This window comes from Callospermophilus lateralis, chromosome 16, assembly GCF_048772815.1.
Source record: "Callospermophilus lateralis isolate mCalLat2 chromosome 16, mCalLat2.hap1, whole genome shotgun sequence".
Lineage (NCBI taxonomy): Eukaryota > Metazoa > Chordata > Mammalia > Rodentia > Sciuridae > Callospermophilus > Callospermophilus lateralis.
The window spans coordinates 7,717,116-7,723,469 of NC_135320.1; the positions used below are offsets into that span (position 1 = coordinate 7,717,116).

The 6,354-nt window shown below is 41.9% G+C and overlaps 1 pseudogene; it reads right to left on the bottom strand.

The window, feature by feature from the left end:
• Positions 1 to 5,013: 5,013 nt before the first annotated feature.
• LOC143382229 (histone RNA hairpin-binding protein pseudogene) lies at positions 5,014 to 5,832 on the bottom strand (annotated as a pseudogene).
• Positions 5,833 to 6,354: the final 522 nt, after the last annotated feature.

Genomic DNA, 6,354 nt, shown 5'->3' on the forward strand with positions numbered 1-6,354 from the left:
TGCATATGAATAAATGACTCACAAAAAATTTTTGTGAAATTCAAAATAGAACTCTTATTTGTTAGGGGTAGTGTTTGATATCAGTTCTTGGTTTGGCACCCAGAGTCACAGGCTGGCTCATGTACTCTCAAACTTCCTACATTCAAGTCCTAACACTCAGACCTTGATTCTGAGGTAACAATGGAAGGCAGAACCTTTACCAGTATAGTTAGGGTACATTCACACGAGTTCACATGGCTTTGTCCTAAAATGGTGTGACTCACGTCCTTGTAAGAAAAGATTTGGATACAGACAATGCTCAGAGGGGAGACCAGAAAAAGACACAACTACAGGTGGCCATCTTCAAGTCAAGAAGAGAGGTCACAGGAGGAAGCAAATCTAACAACACATTCATCTTGGATTTCTGACCTTTTGAGCACTCAGTCTGTGGTACTCTGATCTGATAGCTCTAGCAAACCAGTACACACAGTAATGCTAAATTTGTAAAATGGAGAATGGATTTCTCCTTCCCAGGGGGAGGATATTTAGGAAATTCCTCTGCTGTTTTGGTAAATAGTATGTACATATAAAATTATTCCTAAATAATATTTTTATATTAAATACCTGAATGAATCCAGGTGTGGTGGCACATAACTGTTATTCCACCAGCTTGGGAGGCTGAGGCAGGAGAATCACAAGTTGAAGGCCAGCCTCAGCAACTTAATGAGGCACTAGGCAACTCAGTGAGGCCCTGTCTCTAAATAAAAATAAAAAGTGCTTAGTGGTTAAGTGCCCCTGGGTTCCATACTGATACTAAAAACAAAACAACAGAAAACCAACCAACTAACAACTGCAGCCAAAATCCAGGAACATAATCAAAAAAACGTAAATTCAGAAATTACATAAATTACATAACTAACGTTATGGTTTGGATGCCAGGGATCCCTCAAAAGCTCATGTGTGACCAAGGCAAGAAGGTTGACCAGGAAATGCCTGAAGTGAGGCAGGACATCATGGCAGAAATATTGTCAGGACATTGTCACCATGAAGCAGAGATGGGGAGAGCAAGAAAGAGAGAGACAGAGATCCTCACCTCGACAAGATAGACCCTACAAAGGCCGCCCTTAGTGACCCAGCTCCTCTAGCCACACAACACCTGCCCACAGCTCTGCCCACATTATCCCTGTCAGTACTTTAATCCACTGGTTGGGTTAAGGCTGTGTGAAACCCGATCATTTCACCTATAAACCTTTTGTATTGTGTCACTCATAAAATTTGGGGGGGGGGGCAGCTCACATGTAAACCATGACAGCACTTTTGCTACAATGTGTCATCTATATTTTGTCTTGGAATTCATGGAAATTTTTAGTTGATATGTCTCGGTGGGTTGAAAATTTTAGGCCTTTATTTTCTGTGAATATCACCCCTCCCCACTTTTTTTTTTCATTTCAGGTTTCTTTTAATGGATCAATGACCTGGGAATAAAACCAGAGACCCTGTATCTAATAAAAGAAAAAGTAGGCCCTAATCTCTATCATGTGGGATCAGGCCTCAACTTCCATAATAAGACTCTTATAGCACAATAATTAAAACCAAGAATCAGTAAATGGGATGGAATCAAACTTAAAAGTTTCTTCTCAGCAAAAGAAAGAATCTCTGAGGTAAATAGAGAACCTCCATCTTGGGAGTAAATCTTTACCCCTCACACATCAGACAGAGCATTAATCTCTAGGGTATATAAAGAACTCAAAAGGCTAAGCACCAATAAAACCAAATAACCCAATCAACAAATGGGCCAAAGACCTGAACAGACACTTCTCAGAAGAAGACATACAATCAATCAACAAACATGAAAAAAACACTCATCATCTCTAGGAATTAGGAAATGCAAATGAAAACCACTCTAAGATATCATCTCACTCCAGTCAGAATGGCAGCTATTATGAAGAGAAACAACAGTAAATGTTGGTGAGGATGTGGGGGTAAAGGCACACTCATACATTGCTGGTGGGACTGCAAATTTGTGCAGCCAATATGGAAAGCAGTATGGAGATTCCTTGGAAAACTGGGTATGGAACCACTATTTGACCCAGCTATCCCACTCCTCAGTCTATACCCAAATGACTGGAAAACAGTATACTACACGGACACAGTCACATCAATGTTTATAGCAGCACAATTCATAATAGCTAAACTGTGGAGCCAATCTAGATGCCCTTCAGTGGATGAATGGATAAAAAAAATGTGGCATATATACACAATGGAATATTACTCAGTAATAAAAGAGAATAAAATCATGGCACTTGCAGGTAAATGGATCGAGTTAGAGAGGATAATGCTAAGTGAAGTTAGCCAATCCCCCCCCCCCAAAAAAAAAAAACAAATGCTGAATGTTTTCTCTGATATAAGGAGGCTGACTCATAATGCGGTAGGAAGAGGGAGCATGGGAGGAATAGATGAACTATAGATGGGACACAGGGTTGGGAGGAAAAGGGAGGGTGCATGGAGTTATTAATGATGGTGGAATGTGATGGACATTATTGTCCAAAGTACATGTATAAAGACACAATTTGGTGTGAATATACTTTGTATGCATCTAGAGATATGAAAAATTGTGCTTTATATGTGTAGTAAGTATTGTAGTGCATTCCACTGTCATATATGAATTAAAAAATAAATATTTATTTTTTAATTGTAGTTGGACACCATACCTCTATTTTATTTATTCATTTTTATGTGGTGCTGAGGATCGAACCCAGGGCCTTGAACAAGCTAGGCAAGTGCTCTACTGCTGAGCCACAACCCCAGCCCTCAATTCAGCTTTCTAAATATCCATAGGTTAGAATGCTTATGTATAATATACTTCAGATCACTTCATGTTCTAAATCTTTTTTTTAATATACATTTTTAGATGCTGGGGATTGAACGCAGGGCCTGGTCATACTATGCCCAGACTTTACCACCAACCTACATCCACGGTCCTAAACCTTTAATTTGAATTTCTCATTCTGACTATGGATACTTAGTAACCTGTTTTGCCATTTCCAGAAGATTTCTTCTACAGTTTCTAATCTATTCAGTCCAGTAAATGTGATTTTTTTTTTTTTGTACCAGGGACTGAACCCACTCGACCACTGGGCCCCATCCCCAGCCCTATTTTGTAATTTATTTAGAGACAGGGTCTCACTGAGTTGCTTAGGGCCTTGCTGTTGCTGAAGCTGGCTTTGAACTCACAATCCTTGTGCCTCAGCCTCCTGAGCTGCTGGGATGATGGGTGTGTGCCACCGTGCCCAGCTAAATGTGAAATTGCACATTGTAGATACTATATTTTTAGTTCTTTGCAGTTTCATTTGATACCTTAAATTTTCCATTTTTCTCAGGAAATAACCAATCTTTTCATCTATTGTACCAGGATGAACTATGATTACATCAATTACAGGTCTTTTTAGAGCATTATCCTAATTCCAATACCTGGAACACCACAAGATATACTTAAAATTCTTGTGTTTATTTTAGGTTTGTAGATCATGGGCTTCCATTTTTTCCCAGGTCTCATAGATCTTTATATAATTTTGTATAAGTTACATAAGAAAGAAGGCTGGGGTAGCTCTGTGGTAGAGCACTTACCTAGCATGTGCAAGGCCCTGGGTTCGATCGTCAGCACCCCACAAAAATGAATAAATAAAATAAAGATGTTATCGTATCCAACTTAAAAAAATATTTTAAAAAATAAATTACATAAGAAACAAACAAACATTTTGATTGTTCCTTCCAAAGACAGAGTAAGCCTTTTTCCTGTCTCCATTGATGATGAGGAGGATGAGCACTCAGGTTCCCAACAGAGTGGAGTCCAGCACAGACTCTGCTTTACCAGCAGGTAGGTGCCACCTGCCTGCTACTCCCTTAACCCAAGTCTCCAGATCTGCCTCTGGTTATTCTGTTTTGTTTCAAGAGCACTTTCATGTGATGCACTATGAATCCTGGAATTTTCTGTATGGAAATCATGGAGTACATGAGCAGCAATGTCAGGAAACCAGGTGGTCCATGTGAAAATGGAATGGGGAAGAGGGCGTCCATCAGACATCACAGGGAGAGGATCTACAGAACCTCAGGAGGATCTAGGGACCTCTCACCCCCAGAATCTAAGCATCACAACATGTGGAAAGGATATGGGTTATTTGATCTTTGAATCCAAGTAAGAGAACTTGGAGTTGTCTACAAGATTGGGATGCTTTTTTTTTTTTTCAGTTTTTTTCCTTTTTATTTTTGCAACATCATTCCATACAAAAGCAATGAAAACACAACAGTTTAACAAGTTTACAATTGAATATCTCTACACATTATCATTGACAGTAATTTTACACTGTCAATTAACTGATTGTAAAAAACACTCTAAGTCGCTCTGTTGCCTTAACTGTCTCATCAGTTAAGACCTACCTAGTGCTATTTACAAGTACCCAATCAAAGACTTTAACTTACATAAAACCCATTATTTTAACATCTTTGTTCAGAGCTCTGTATGGGAGGGAAAAAAACTATTGGACTTATTGATAAAAGGCCAGAAAACACATTTTCACAAAATCATCGTATGTCTCACACTGAATATACTTTGTCAAGTACCTGCAAAGAAAACCACCCTATATTGGTCCTTTGAACACATGGTAAAGTTTACAACCAGCCCACCTGACAAGCGGCAACTAAAAGTCTAAGGAGGCTGTGGGAAACTAGTTCACTTGCACTGGGCTTTCCAACTTGAGAGTGGAAACACCATGCACCCAAGTTTGCTCAAGACTGCTTCGCAATCAATATTCCTTGGATTCAGCACCATTTACAAGTTAAAACATGCAAAACACTCACTATACACAAAATTAATGTTTCTAAGAAAGTAAGGCAAGAACAACAACTCATCCTAAGACCATGAACTACTGACAGACACCACCCAGCTACCAGTGCACATCACAGGCCTACATGTTTGGCGGACCTCTGGTTGGCCAGAAATGGCACCTGCTTCTCCCAGTGGCCACCAAGTGGCAGTCAACTCATAGCAGAAATGTCTTTCAAGGGCTCAGTTAAGCAAGCTTCCAAATCAAATTCGTCTTCCACTTGGCAGTCCACGTGTCTGACCTTGGTGGGTGTGCCAGAATACGCATCAAAGATATCCTGTGAGCTCGTCTGGGACTCAAAGCTGCTTTCTGTGGATTCAGTTTCCATTTCCCCAAGGTCCACAGGGTGTATTTCTTGCAAATCACAGCCTTCTTCAGCTGGAGGATCCCAGAAGTGTAGAGCCACCTTCCAGAGCTTGATCTGCTGGTCCCATGAATGTCGACTATACTTCTTAAATTTATTGGGGGTCTTGGGGTGAATGCCAGGTTGTCGAAGGTGTCTGGGGACCTCTTTAATATAGTGATCGTAGGCAATAGTGTTCTTTCCACAGTTGATCTGCTTTTGTCTTCGCATGAGGACACTTTCATCTGTCTCCACGTCAGCTGGCACTGTAGACGCTGACTCTTTTGAACCAGAACTTCCTGATGAAGATTTCCGCTCTCTTCCAAAGTCATTCATGAGTTTTCTTTTATATCTTGCAATTTCTTTGTTAACTCTGGTCCTCATTTCATCTTCCTCAACGGCATTGGCCCAGTCTGAACACCGAGAACGGGGCTTGGGGCCTTCAGGAGTGGTGAAACTCGCGGGGTCTGCGGTCATCAGCCGGGTGCTGGCCCTCCTCCGCGTCCTCGGGCTTCCTGCGCCTCCCGTCCGCTCTGCGCTTCCGCCCCCGAGGCTCCATCTCTTAGGGGACGACGGGCTAGCGCAGCGGTCGCGGCGGCTCCCATAGGCAGGCTGCCGACAAGCCATGGCGGAAGGGACGGCGGCGGCGTGCTCGGCGCCGGCGCGGACAGGCTCTGATTTTTATTTATTTATTTTCAAGGGAACTCATAGGAAATTTTGAGCACCTCTCCTCAGATGGTTGTTATGCAGAATATAATCAAATCAAGGGGACAAGCAAAATGTTCCACTGGGGACTCCATAGTTCTGTGCTCCCCAGTGGGATCTTGTCACCTCAGTAGAGACACTAAAATTGCAGGCTGCAGAGAGATGAGCTCAGAGCACCCTTTCCTTAGAACCATGCAGGTTATGCTCAGGTGCACCAAGTGCCCTGCATCTTTCCAGGTAAGTGCCTCTCTGTTCCACAGAGATAGTGAGTGAGTACCTGGGGCTTGTAGGAGGAGGTTGCATGGGGCAAACTGGGTCTAGGAGTGAGGTTTTTGGTAGCTTGAGACATCCAGCTCTCACCCCTATATTTAAGAAGACTAAGGTGCTCTGTGAAATGTGAACAAGGAGACCTTCCTAGGTTGCATCATCCTTTGTGACACAGAT